The sequence below is a fragment of the Thunnus thynnus genome, chromosome 15, assembly GCF_963924715.1.
Source record: "Thunnus thynnus chromosome 15, fThuThy2.1, whole genome shotgun sequence".
NCBI lineage: Eukaryota > Metazoa > Chordata > Actinopteri > Scombriformes > Scombridae > Thunnus > Thunnus thynnus.
Genome location: NC_089531.1, coordinates 18,206,006 through 18,220,727, shown reverse-complemented (window position 1 = coordinate 18,220,727; position 14,722 = coordinate 18,206,006). Strand labels below are relative to the sequence as shown.

At 39.8% G+C, this 14,722-nt stretch overlaps 1 protein-coding gene across 1 annotated transcript in view; it reads left to right on the top strand.

Annotated features, from left to right (window-relative positions):
• The first annotated feature begins 1,971 nt into the window (after positions 1-1,971).
• elmo1 (engulfment and cell motility 1 (ced-12 homolog, C. elegans)) overlaps positions 1,972-14,722 on the top strand; it is a 108,357-nt gene continuing 95,606 nt past the window's right edge. The window contains exon 1 of the mRNA XM_067613219.1: positions 1,972-2,125. The gene's annotated coding sequence lies outside the window, so the exon portion shown is untranslated. The remainder of the gene's footprint in view (positions 2,126-14,722) is intronic.

Sequence of the window (14,722 nt, the reverse complement as noted above, 5' to 3'; positions counted from 1 at the left end):
GCACTCCAGGTTTAATATCAGAAACAGTCTGTAATCACAAAATCAAAAGGGAAGTGGCCTCATGTGGCCCAGAGCTGCGGTAGTCTGTGATATAGTGCTGTGGTCTGCCTGAAAATATAGCATTATGTTGTCTAAGAGTACTGCTGAGCTGTATCAGAATGGTTCCATCCAACATAATGTAACATTAGAAGGTCATAATCAAACAGTTGTGTGTGCGTGCGTGTGTGTGTGTGGAGACCAGAGAGCATTCAATAACCATGAATTATTGAAGTCATTGTTCTTGTTTGCCTTCCTCTCCTGCAAGATTGGAGGCAGCCACGCTTTTGTTTCACCCATCATGGAGGGAAAAGATGTCGACTCCTCAGTTTTTTATTTGTTTATTTACTTATAATCTGTTCTAAGTCCTTTTCAGTCAGTTGTGTTCATTTCTTGGGTTGCTAGAGGCGAACGCTTTTCACCGGAGGAGTTTTGGGTCAGTCGGACAAATCAATAAAAACCTGAATATCTAAAACCTCAGCCATATGTGTATTTACATAAATGGTTAAAGACGCATCAGAGAATATGTATTTGATAACTTTTTTAATCAAAATTGTGCAGTTTTTCAATCGAGTGTGTATGTGTGAGGACAGTTGTGACACATATTTAACCTTTCTTGAAGCCTATATGTTTATTTGCTCATGTAATAGGTTAACTAGTATACATTTAACTTTTAAATGGTGCTTAGATTTTTGTTTAAAACCAGCAGATTCAGTCTTAACAGTTTTTTCACCATTGCATACTGCATACAATAAATGATGATATGTGGTTGGGATGTGTTTTTCTTTCTGGCTTTCTCCCAGAATGATGACATGTTTTTGAAATACTTGTAATAGTTTTTTTGGAAATTAAATGCTTGAAAAATAAATGTATTACTTAGTATAATATTTATTTATATACGAACCCAATAATAATTTCCATCCATAAAAGCATTTCATTTCTGGCCACTTGTTTTTCATTATTCTGTTTCTCTGTTTTATTTAAGCTCTTTTTTTTAATCTTGTATCTTATTTCATTCTTTTAAATGTCTATTTTGCATCTTTTTAATACTGCCTTGTGTTTCTTTTATGACTTTTTATGTTATATATAACAGTTTGAATTGCCTTGTTTTAAGGAAAGGTCTCCCATATCAGAAATAAATCTATTTTTTAACCATTTTTAACCAACAAAACTAAACAAGAGTAAAGAAGCCTAGCTATAGATTTAGAGCTGCAACAACAAGTTGATTAATCAATTAGTCAATTGACAGAAAATAATCTGCAACTAATTCAATGATCAATTATTCTTTTTAAACTTTTAAAAGTAAAAAATGCCAAATATTTCATGTCATTTGAGAGGATTTGCTTCTATTCTTGGAGTTGTGTGATAGTAAATCCAATATGTTTGGATTTTAGACAGCTGGTTGGAAAAAGAAAACAGGTAATCTGGGCTTCAGGAAACTGTTACACACATTTTTCACGGTCTACAAACATTTTATACACTTTATAGATTAATCGATGATGAAAATAATCTCAATCTCGTTAACTGAAGCCCTATATAGATTTAAAAACATGAAGACATGCATTTAAAAAAAACACACTCTTCTTGATGTGCAAGCAGGTTGAACATCAGTAAACGTTTTTCTGATTGGAGGAAATAAAGACACTATAACCGACCTAAAAAGTATAACTGGGCTACTTCTTACTGATCAAGAAAATCTGATTTTTATCCTATAATTTAAATAAAGACAGAGTGATTTCCCCCAACATTTCCATTCATCAGGGTGGAGACATGGTAAAATTACAGAATTGATATAATATAAACTACTGCTTTTTAAAAAAAACTGTTTTTTTTTCTTTTTTAAATGTGATGAAATGTCACCATTCACTCTGTAAGCAGTGAGTGAGTGCAGCTCTGCCTCCATGCATGCATCCTCTCTCTGGCATCACAGAGGCAGCCAGCAGACGGCAGAAGAAAAGAGGAAGTGGAAACATCAGCACTATCTCTACGACAGAGGAGAGAGAGAGAGAGAGAGAAAACACACACACACACACATACACAAACTCCGGACACCAGCGCTTTGGTGGAAGAAGTGTCTTCGCTTCGTCAGGTTTGTGAAAGCACGTTTTTTTTTTGCTTCCTTTTCTTGCAGGATTGTTGTCGTTGAGCAGTGAAGCAGCTTCACTTCCTTTCGCGTTTAGCGCTAAATGTTGAGGATTCACGGTGTTTGGGAGTCGCTGCTTTGCTTCAGCAAAGCGTTTGTCTGTGTTACATTGTCGGCGAGATAATACTGTGTCCCCCTGTTGTGTCCTTTTCTCTCTATATATCCGTATGTCTTTACTTTTGTGAAGCTGTCCTTTTTTATTGACATGCGTGTCTGATAAAAGCATCGCCGCTCACTCCGCTTCCACACACGCACATTGAACTGCGGTGAAAAATTAAACTGGCAGAAAATTCATTCACGCTGCTTTGTTAGTTCTGCTTTGGGAAACAAGTGCGGGTGAAAAAAAAAAAGCTGCAAGTTGTGTGTTTGCAGCAGGCGGCTGTACTGTGAAGAAGAAGAAGAAGAAGAAGAAGCCGAAGCTGGCTGGTTGGTTGGTTGCTGCTGCTGCTGCTGCTCCGGAGCATGCTGTTCGCTTCATGCAAAAAAAAAAGGAGGAAAAAAAAAGTGGTGCGTTTATAGATGCCTCCGTTTTCCCTCACTGCTAATTAAAGAGCTACTTTAATAGTGTGCGGTGTCTAACTCCAGCCCAGCATGCTGGCCACATCGTGGGCCTGTGATTAGGAAAGAGATGGGAGAGAGAAAGCTAGACAGCCTCTTCACTCTCCTCCATAAGATGGAAAACAAAGATGCATTATCATCTGGCATCCTCTAAAAGTGGTCATTCACTTGAGTGGGAGTAATGCTATGTAAAGTGACTTCAAGGGGTTACATGTGAGGTCCAGTACTTTGATATTGTCCCTCCAGCATACATCGGGGGCCCCCAAAAGTTTTGATGTGACCTCCAGTTCATGTGCATTAGGTTAGTGTTTCTCAAACTTTAGTGAGTGGCTTGTGACCCGTTAAACCGAAGAAATGACAGCTAACGACCTCTACACAGCTTGTGTTTGGGTAAAACTATTTGTGTCTTATTTAATTTTCAGAGGTAACATTTGCAGTAATTTAAAAGAGGAACCAAACGATAATATTGTGTTGGTGAAATATGTTTTTTATTCTTGCATGACCCTTGGGGTGGCCCCAACTCTCAGGTTGGGAACCACTTTTTTTAGACCATGGACGCTCTGATTGAAATATTTCGTCTTAAGGAGCCTTATTAGATTTGTATTTTTGTTTTCAGGTTTGATTCCTTTTTGTTAGACAGTGGATAGTAGAGATTTGACAGAAAATGAGTGGATAGAGAGATAGGGAAAAAATGACAAGCAACAAAGGTTGAACTGAGGATGTTGTGAATGCATGATCAGTGACTTAAACCTCTGGAGCACAAACAGTTTTCCCTTTTAGGTCTTAAAAGGTCCCTGTTTGTTTGTGAGCCCCACTTTGAGAACTGCTCCTCCGCATTTCCTGTGATCACTCAGCAACCGGTAATAGACCACAACAGCATCCGTTCTCTGGGACACAGCGTGCCTCAGCTCTCTCCTCCTCACATCAGCCGTGATGGGGCCCAGGGGCCACGCCGTCGTCTTGTCTTGGTCCCTCTGCCCCTCGAGGCGGTTTCTGATAGAGTGAGAGCCCATTTACATGCCCCGTTAGCCACCGGAGACATCCCTGTTGTGATGGAACCGCACGCATGCCGGCTCCATCGTGTCAACTCGACAATAAACACAGACTAACATAGCCTAGATGGAAAAGCTTAGGGACATGTGCAGCCGCTCTCTCACACACATAGATGTTGACTATAAGGGATGTGCCTGTTTCTGATTCAAGTGTTTTTCTGCGAGTGTCACTGAAGTAGAATGTTGTGGTCTGGTCCTCTAGTTGTCCACGAGGAAGTATTATTTCAGTGAAATCTGAGTTTCTATCAGGAAAACTTGCTTGAACTGAGAGATTCTATGTTGCATTGTGAGGTTTTGGCCTATATGTGCATATGTGTGTCTGTGTGACTGCGGTTGATAGTGGGTTAGAGATTGATGTTCATCGGTTTTAGAGCAGGTCTGGCGCAGCTTTAGCAGTCAAGGAATGCAATTTCAAACTCATACTTTGGTACAAACCACTAACTTGCACTATTCCATTAAACCGGTATGTGAAGTTCAGTGTGTCCGCAGCTTTGGCCGGTAGCTGTCCGCTTCATAACTGAAGCGTGCCAGAAGAATTAGATTTCGCTTTTACAGCCACCTGAGGGACCTATATGTCAAAAAGAATGCACACACATGCGAAAACACGTTTTATTAGCCACAGCAAACCTTCATTTCTTGTTAGCTGGCTTGCCCAAATAAATATTTCTTTATCCCAACAGGGTCTTAAAATTTAGCTATAGAAATGGAGTGTTGCAACTAAAGAGTAAATGAAAAGTGAGAAGGTAAAACACAGCAGCCTGGACTTGCACTGTAAGTCATAAGCCAAATAAATTGATGGAATTAAACTTGAGCGCTTTGGTCTTTTGTTTTAAATACTGAAACATAATCCAGGAAATCAGATTAGTGGTAAGAGGCAGCTCTGAGTGAGTTCTATTTTTTTTTTTTTTTTTTAGGAGAGGGTGGGTGCCAGGCCTTGCTTATTGAGTTGCATCACATGTGAGATCCTGGTGTGTATCTGTTTGACACTGCCTACTGTTTTGGCGTCCTCACACCTCCTGAAGTGCAATCATGCCAATTTCTGAGCCGTGTCTCTCACTCCTCTCGCCTGACAGTGCCCCCCCCCTCGCCCCCCCCCCCCACCCTCCGCAGCTTGTTATCTTTCTCTCATTAGCTTACTCTCTTACACTTGCTTTCTCACACATGCTATCTCACTGTCTCTCTTCATCTTTTGCTTCTCTCTATCCCAGTCTTTTGCACTTTCTTCTCATTTGCTCGTTCTCACATTGCTACCCCCCCCTCACCCTACCCTACCCCACCCCAACGTCTACTTTCTCCCTCTGTGTTCTCACTCCCTGAGGGAAATGGAGGTATGTAAATTGTTTTCTCCTTGATGTATGCCTGGCCTGCTATCTGTCCATCTTAATGAACTCATTTCCCCATTTTTCTCCAGAAAGCTCAGAGTTGCGGCATTAAAGCACAACACCAAAAACTTCAGGGCTCAAAGTTTCCTGTCATCTCTCCGTCTCTCTTTTTTATGTCTTTTTGCACTAACAGCCATCGAGTGTCCTTATAAAAAAAACAAAACACCTTGGCATTTTAATGTACTGGTGTCCTCACTGGCAGTAACACACTGGTGCGCCTGTCCTTCGGCGGCTTGAGGTTAGATTAATTTGCAGCTTCAAATGAGATGAATGTTACCTTGCATAATTGCTCCCCGTGGTATGAAGTTAATTAAAACAGCAGGTAGGTACTGAAGGTGCGATGGGAAGGTGGCAGACAGACAGTCAGACAGACATAGGTGGGTGAGAAGAGATCTTGTAGGTACTGCTGCCGTGTTTCTGCTCTTTAGTTCGCTGATTGTTACCTCAGGCTAAACTCAGAGCCAAGCAACTCTTTGACTTGAGAGAAAAATGCAGCAAATAAGAAAAACTGATGGAAAAACTTATTGTTTTATGATGATCTGTGATCTCTTAGCGGTTACATAAGGGAATACACTCATGAATTTATTGCGATCTTTTACCTCGTGCTTCTATAACTGTATGTTTTGCAGGCACAGAGTCCAACCATTCTTAGTATATGATTCAGTTGAAGTGTACAGCATCCACAGGCGTGTTTTGCAGTCAAAGTCTAGACTTCATGCAGAGTGAAGCAGCCCTAGATGACCCAGAAACTGATATGGTTCCCTCTACGTGCTCGCTCTGCCCGCTGCATTCCAGCTGTGGTAGTGCCGCAGAGCTCTGTAAATATTGAGCGAGAGGTTAGCCAGCTCTCTTGCTCTGTGTGTGTTTGTGGTATTTAGCATCTCTCAGCTAAGAACCTCTCAGCCTCTGAGCCTACTGACCCAAAAGGGTAAATGGTTAGATAGTCTCTCAGTCTAACCAGCATATCCCCACTCCAGCTGTGTGAGCTGACAGTGAGCAGACTGTACATTAGGAGATGGGTACTTTGTAAGGATTGTCCGGTTGCGAGCGAGTGAAAGGTTCTTTTGGAGTGTATGCAGCTGCTGTAGTAGGACGGCGCGTATGTGTCATGGGTGTTCAAGTCATATAGTGTATGATTTATGGCGTGCGTGCACATGTGCTGCAGATTTGCAGTTTCAGTGCTGTGCTGCTGTGTCAGTTTTTATCTTTCTCTGAGGCTTGTCTACGTCATTTTCACAGTAGTTGCATGCTGGTATGTCAGTATAACCCAGGTGCTAAACACAGGTTTTTCTTCTTTTCTGCTGCAGGCCAATTATAGCTCTTCCCTTGTGTATGTGGGTTTATGCGTGCGTGTGTGCGCACATGTATGTGTGTCACTCAGCCCTTTGGGTGGTGTGTGATAGCATGGGTCATCACTTAATGTCCATGTTTCTGTTCATATACGGATGGTTGCTGTCACGCTCCCCTACTTATCTGTCACTTGATCTATCCATCTGCACCTCCATCCATGCATACTATGCATCCCTCAATCCATCCATACATTACCTACATAAATGTTACCTTTTTTTTCTTCATTCTTTCTGTCCATGAAAATATGATCAGGCGGTCTACCAAAGCTCGATCACAGACACACAGATCATTTCTTAATCCGGCCATGATCTCAAGAGGTGTGAGTGTGAAGCCCTTTAGGCCCTATGATGTGCACTTCCTCTGACAGACTCGCCTACTACTATCTTCAGCCAGTGTGATTCAATGGAGGTGTCCTAGTTTTCTGCACTCTTCTCCCCAAAGTGTGCACTTGACTTTTGGTATCTCCAGAAAATGTTGCTCCATTAGTTCATGGCGATTTTTGTCTGATGTGGTAATGAGTTTTCTGTTTGATGTTAGAGCCATGGAAGGAGTGGAGAGTGATTTTTGGGAACTGTGTGTGTGTGTGTGTGTGTGTGTGTGTGTGTGTGTGTGTGTGTGTGTGTATGTGTGTGTGTGTGTGCTTTTTGTTGCACAGAGAGTTTATAGTCTGTAAGTGTGTCAGAATTTAAGGGCAGGCAGGAAGTATCCTGTCCCCCGGAGCATATGTGTTGTGCCTGAGGGAGCTTGGACATAGGGGAACAAAACTTTCAAATGTCAATCCTGTTTTTTTCCCACCCTTCATCTTATGACTGATATGAATGTATTAACAGGATTTTCCCTTCTTATAGAGAGTAAAGAGTACTTCAGTGCAGTCCCAGTGTCTGCCCTTATAGACTCAAAGACTTTGACGATCCTGATAAGTCCTGGTAAATCCTTGAGGGTTCTGGGCTGTCACCCTGTAAAATCAAAAAGTGCCCAAGGGCTCTCTGGTTGACTTTTGGAGCCCTTTGTGCACACTTCCTGTAAATACTGCAGACTTCGCCTGAAGGAATTACCCACAACTTGTTCACATAATGTTCTTGTATTAAAATGGAGATTACAGGGGAAAATAAACACATTTACATACACAGACATTAACAGCAAGTATGTGTGTCATTCTTTATTGTATGAAAACATGTCTCATTGATATACTTTTTCTGATTGATCAACAACATTACAAATAATATATTTTATGAAGAAAATGAGGAATAAAACACAATTAGCATCATACTGAAGTACTGCAGGGATGCACCGATTTGATACTGATCCGATGACATCAGTGACATTACTGATCGACTTTAAATACAGTTTCTTTGTCAATGATATTGAAAATCAAAGTTTCCTGCTATCAATTACATTAATTTAGTCATGCTGGGCTGCTGACAGAGTTTTAAGTACTTAAGTAAGGAATTTGGGAAAGAGATATCAGACTGGTAATCTGTATCAGTACATATCCTGAGGTGAGGTTTCAGAATCGATATCAGAAGAGAAAAAGCAGGACTGGTGTATCCCCGTACAGAAGTGCCTCAGCCCAGGTAACATGATTTCACAAGGAGCCGCCCCACCCTCCTGCGCACACAGTTGTTTTTTTTCTGAGAACAGAGGTTATGGTTCAGTGCTCAGGAATCAGAGTGGACGTTGACAGTGGTCAGTCCAATCTCTCCTACCCAGTATTACGACATACAGTAGACCATTACAAAGAGAAAGAGGAGGTAGAGATTAAAGGGAGTTAGGAAAAGGTCTGACTGATCTTAGCTGTTACCTTTGTGTGTGTGTTTTCAAATGTTTGTGCGTGTGTTGTTTTAGCCATGATTCACACGTTAAAGCCAGGGTCCAATTAAGCAATATTACACGAGAGGGTGTGCTTTACCCTCAGGGATGCTTACAGAACTCAGTGCAAGGGCCTTGTTCCTGACTGCATCACTGCCATGCCAATAATGATGGTAAAGCACACCCTCTTGTGTAATATTGCGATTATACAACGGTAACCAATAACATAAAAGACATAATCAAAATGTATTCATGTAATGGGGCAATTCGCTCTCAAAATAAAAAAAACTTTTTGCGAGGTATCTCCGTTTCCATGGAAATACATGAGGTCTTACTAGTATCTTGAAAACAATCAGTTACGTCAGTAGACTCCTATGTAATGAAGCCCTGTTTACTACTCTAGTAAGTAGGCTGACCCTTAGTAACAACCTAGCAACAGAGATGATTTCTAGTCCCTTTTGAGTCAGCCAGCCATCTAGAGCTAATGCTTTCTAGAGATCGTGGGATTTCCCAAACTGAATAAATACGACACATATAAATACAAAACTGTCTTGATCATTACGTCCACGAGCTTCACATGCATTTTTAAGCTGGTAACGCCGTGCCAGTGACTCACCGGCACAGCTGATGGAGGATGCCAGAGTGGGAGCTGAGATATACTCTCAACTGAAGAGAAAATGGTTAAGTTTTGTTGTATATCGGGATGCTGGGTAACGATAAAGAGTGGTGAAGGGTTTGGGTTTTTCAGTGTGTGCGTGTGTAACTTGTCCCACAGTCTCAGAGTTCAATCCACTTGGTAAAGAATCCTTTCTGTTGTCCCCATAACCCCAAATCAGTTCACTTCAATCCAGTTTCACAAACATAAAAGAAATACAACTCAAAGGTTCACTCCAGGTTTCACTGCTGATCCCCCCAAAAGAAAACAAAACAAAACAAAGAAACTAGCAAAGCAACACAGTACATAAAATAACCCCAGTGGAAATGCCAGATAGGTTGATCACCGTGTTTAACGATATATCTTCAAACATTACAGTTACCGCTGAAAATAACAACAGAAATAAGCATTTGCCGAATTCACATATCTCCAGAATTAGGGATATCAGTTTTGGTTAATTTTGCTTGCAGCAGACTGACACCCATTAATCGATAACTAACCGGTTAATTTTTAAGAAAAGTTATGACGTAGCTTTTGTTGGTCAGAGCTAACATTAGCTTTAGCTCATCCTACTTCACCTCAAAGTGTTTTTCAATGTATTTAGTCAAAGTAGCTCTCAATGGTATAACATACTCGGGCTCGACGTACAAATATAAGTAATAATACAAATATAAGGCGACCCTGACTATAAGACAACCCCCTTTCTACCAGGCCCTTAGAAGTGGTAAAAAATATTTTCTCCAGCAGTTAGCATTTATAAGACTGCCTGTTTGTCTTTTTGAGCTCCTTATCATCTGTGACAGTGGTATTTGACAGCTTGACAGATTCTGTTTCTGCAGCAAAGACATCAGAAGACACTTTGGACTCGTTTTCACTCGTCATGAATTTATTTCCTCCCTGGCAGAAAAACACAAGCCTTCAGAAACTCCTTCAGGTTAAACTGGACTAACGAAACACTTTTAGGGCTGACTTACTCTAACAGACTCACTATAAACAGATTTTAAGACACTCCCTAGCCTAGCAACATTAATGCTACAAACAACCCATAATGCAACACTCCTTGTAGAAGTCGGTTTTACGCTGGTACTTTGTCCATTCAAAAAGAATATCTAATGCTGTGAACATGTAGTTGTCTAGCCGTTAGCGGAGTGTTTATGCAAATTAACATGTAGACCAACATATGTAGCCGGTCAAAAATATTCTTGGCGGTTAACCTATTAATGGTTAACTGTTGACATCCCTATCTGCAATTAAAATCAACCACCAGTTGTTTACACAGAAGTGACTGTTGTTATTAGCGTGACATCACAGTCTATAGTTCTAATCAGTGGCGGAGTTATATTTATAGTAATGAGGCATTTTTCATTTGAGGACGGCTAGGTGGGCTGTCATGCCAATTTGATCACGTTGATCAGATTGTTTGGCTGGAACTACCCATTGTATAATCAAAGGTCAGCTCCATGTCATCTCTGTCTTTTTTTTGCAATTCTTTTTAGAGGATAGTTGAGAACATTTCACCAACTACAAAGAAATAGCCTTGCAGTTACAGAGGGCATTAGAAGTCTGCAACAAATGAACAGCATGAATTGAAGCCCTTCCCTTCTCTTTATCCTATTTTCAAACAATATGCATCCTATAAAATTTTCAATAACTATTTACATTATGGAAAGAGGGATGTATAGTAACAAAGATGTACATTAACATGTTGGGAGACAATCCAATAAGTTATCTAAGTTTTAAAGCAAAAAATAAATTGGGAGACCAAGCAACCTTTTCCTTAGAACTGTGTATCGATTATTAAAAAAAACAACAGCAAAAGATCTGTTAATTTGTTAATTCCATACAGTGTGGCTGTGACTGTCATACATAGGAAACACATTTTGACCATACCTTAGTAAATATGTTCATTGGTAGGCGAAGTGAATAAGTAATCTTTTCCATTGTGTATTCTTAACTATATCTGTCCATTTCTCTATTGTGGGGGGAATCAGGAAGCAGCCAGTGCCTAGTGATATTTTTTTTTTTTACAGGCAGATATCAGAACACCAAATAAATATTCGTTGAGGTGCCCTGAATGAAAGTCAACTTTCCCTAAAATAAAAGTGCAAAACTGGAAAAGTAGTTTCATATTAAATATGCCTTCCAATGTTTTGTGCATCTCTGACCAGAAATGTCTTATATTGGACATTTCCAAAATATATGCCAGTGATTGGTTTCCTGACTCCCACACAGTCTCCAGCACTTTGAATCCTCTCCTGTAAAATGTGCTTTCTGCTTTGGGGTAATAAAAAAATCTAATTAGACACTTCCATCCAAATTCTCTCTATGTATGCAAGTTGGTGCACTTCCACTGAAAGTCACAATAGCTGTACCATTTCTCCTTTGAAATCTCAGTTACCTTCGTTTTCCAATTTATTTTTAACATGCTCTGTGGAATGAGATTTCTTTGTCATGAAGCCCTTATACAGTGTGGATATAACACCTCTGTTTAACTCTGACAAATAGGCTCCTAAAACTTGTTTCAGCACTGGGTCATCCATATCTAGTGGGTAATTTTTTAACAACAACAAAATTATGATGTAATTGTAGATACTGATAAAAATCTTGTTTTTCCAGAGCATATTTTCTTAAAAGTTTGGAAATCTTTTAATTGTTCCTTATCAGTTATTGAGTAAAATTTTGTTATAGTCCAATTGATTAGGTTTAAAATTGGGGTCACAGACACGCCGTCTAATTATTCTTAGGTTATCTTGTAATTTATATTCCTCCATAACAGACCACTGCATGCCTGTGTTTTTCAAACCCAGCAACACACTAAGACAGAAACTTGTCCACCTGAAAGACTGCACACCCAAACACAAGAAAAGCATCCAGTGTATGCAGTCCAATGCAATGAGGAATGCATAGACTTGTATATCGGGAAAACGAAACAACCATTAAACAAATGCATGGCTCAACACAGGAGGACCAATTCCACAGGTCAAGACTCAGCAGTTTACCTACACCTGAAAGATTGGGGACACTCTTTCGAGGACAACAACATACATATTTCAGATAGGGAGGGCAGGTGGTTTGAAAGAGGAGTGAAGGAAGCTATCTACATCAAAGTAGAGAAACCATCCTTCAACAGAGGAGGAGGTCTATAAAACTACTTATCCCCCAACTACAATGCTGTTCTTTCATCCCTTCTCAGGAGACTTAACAACCATTCACATTTGGTCTCATGTGACAACTCCAATAACTGTCATTTACACTTCAGCTTCAAGTGACTCCAATGACCCTTGTAACACCAGCCAGGAGCACTAACGAACCAACTGGTATCAATGACCATGATAACGACCACACAGAGGTTAAATAAATACCTTGGACTCCTCGCCAGTCAGTTAGAACTGAAGAAGCCCCTTGGATGAGAAGCAAAATATCTTTGAGTATTTACAACCAAGTCCAGTTGCCAATTCAACCCTCCTTGTATAACCATGACCTGGATGACTGAGAGTCTTCACAGACATTCCTAATGGAGTTCCAGACTTTAAGTATAAATTTCATGCATGTGTTTTGCACACTGTTTATAATTTTTTTCTAAATCCTTATTGTCAAATACTGCCTGAATTAGAGGGTCCTTAATTAGTGACAGTCCAATGTCTTTCCACCTGGCATGGTAATGCCAGCTGTTGTCATATATGAATTCCAGATAATGTCCGGACTTGATTCCCTGGACATTGCCTGTTGCCCTTTCACACAAGTAGCACACAACAGGAGATTGTCCGTGTCAGACACGTTCTCACTTACTGGAAATACTCTGTTTGGTTTAGGCAAGGGGTGGCTCTGGGTAGATCGTGCAGGCGGCAGGACATCACACAAATAGTACACTGTGGTCGTAATTCGGCATTTTTAAGCTTTTCACCAGAAATAAAACTGCTTTTATTTTACAAGAAATCACAGGAAGTCCTCTCTCCCATTAGTGCTGAAGTCACAGCAGAGCATTCAGGCCCAGTCAAAACAACACTTAACCAGTGGCTGGCCACATGATAGAAACGTCATCAACACAAAGGTCGATGTAGAAGGAAGTTTCACTTGAATATACCAAAACATCATTTGCATACAATGCAATCTTGTGTTGTTCTCCATTTATGGGGATACTTTTATTGCTGTCAGTCTGTCTTATCTATTGGGCATGGGGTTCTATATAAAGTACGAAAAGGAGTGGCGACATTGCACAACCTTGTGCCTCGTTCATGGAACCCAAATCTCTCAAGAACCTTATACAAAACCGTCAAACTCACAGAATCGAAGGCCTTCTCTGCATCCAGACTGACCAGTAAGGCTTGTGATTTATGTTCTCTTATCTCTGTGAGATAAACCCTCTCTTGGTGAGCATTGACGTGCATAGCTTGTAATCAGGGTTAAGAACTGAAATTGATCTAACTGACCCGCAGTCCAGTCTGTGTTTTCCCTCCTTGAGATAACAGATAGTAGCCTCTCTCCATGATGGTGGGATTTTCCCATCTTTTTAAAGCTGTGTTAAATGTCTGGAGAAGGCTTGGTACTAACTCAAACTGGAAGGTCTTGTACCATTCGGAAGAATGGTACAATGACTTATTTGCTTTTAGCCTAGAGATCACAATATTCAACTCCGACATGGTAAGTAGATAAAGGGAAACTGAACTCTTCCATTTGTTATTCATCTTCCAAATGTGGCTGTGTTTATAATCGTTTATAATAATTTTGAAAAGTCATTTGTATTTCACTTTACTTATATAAAAGTCTGGGTCCCTAATTTTGTAAATTGTGCCATCCACCTGTTTGTAGTTTCCTTGACAGAAGCTTTGCAAATTTTGAACCATGTTCATAATATTTTTAAGTCTTGTGAGTGCAGAATATTTATTTCATTCCTTATTTCCTTTAGTTTAAAGGTAAGAGTTGGATTTGGCTCTTTTTATGTTTTGTCTCAAGCTCTTAATTCTCAGTTTAGACCTGATAATCTTAATTGTCTTTCTTTCTTTTTACATGCATAAAAAGACATAATTTCCCCCTAACAACTGCTTTCAGCGCGTCCCACATCATTTCTGAGCCAATTTCCCCACTATCATTTATTTCAAGGAACATTTTTATTTCTTCTTTTATTTTTGTTTTAAATTGTAAATTGTAAAGAATACTTGAGTTTAACCTTCATAGTATATGTCCAGGATTATTACTTAATTGCAACGATAACAAAAGGAGTGTGTGGTCAGACAAGATACAATACTACCTATCTCAAAGTAATGTTTTCTATGGCGATTTCTTTTAAAAATGAAAAAAGTCTCTCCAGTTGTCTATTACACCCAGTTCTGACATGAAACCTCAAGTTTCTTGTGCAGGGAGGTCTGAGTCGGTACTTTTGAAGAATCTAGCCGGGGGGGCATAAATATTCAGTAGCGTTATTTGGACACCCTCTATCTTTCCTGAAAGTAATAAGTACCTTCCTTGTCCTTTATTTCTTAAAGTTGTTCAAATGGAACTCTATGGGGTAATAAAATAGCTACCCCTCTCCTTATGGCCTGATTTGTAAGATGAATAATACACTTTGGAAAAACCCATTCTTTTCAACATTTTTTGTTCAGTAGAATTATGGTGCGTTTCCTGTAATAATGTAATTTGTGCATTCTCTTTTTTTCATTTTTTCATTTTACTCAGAATTTTACTTCTTTTACTTGGATTTATAACCCCATTTATGTTAAATGAAATAATTTTAAGGTCT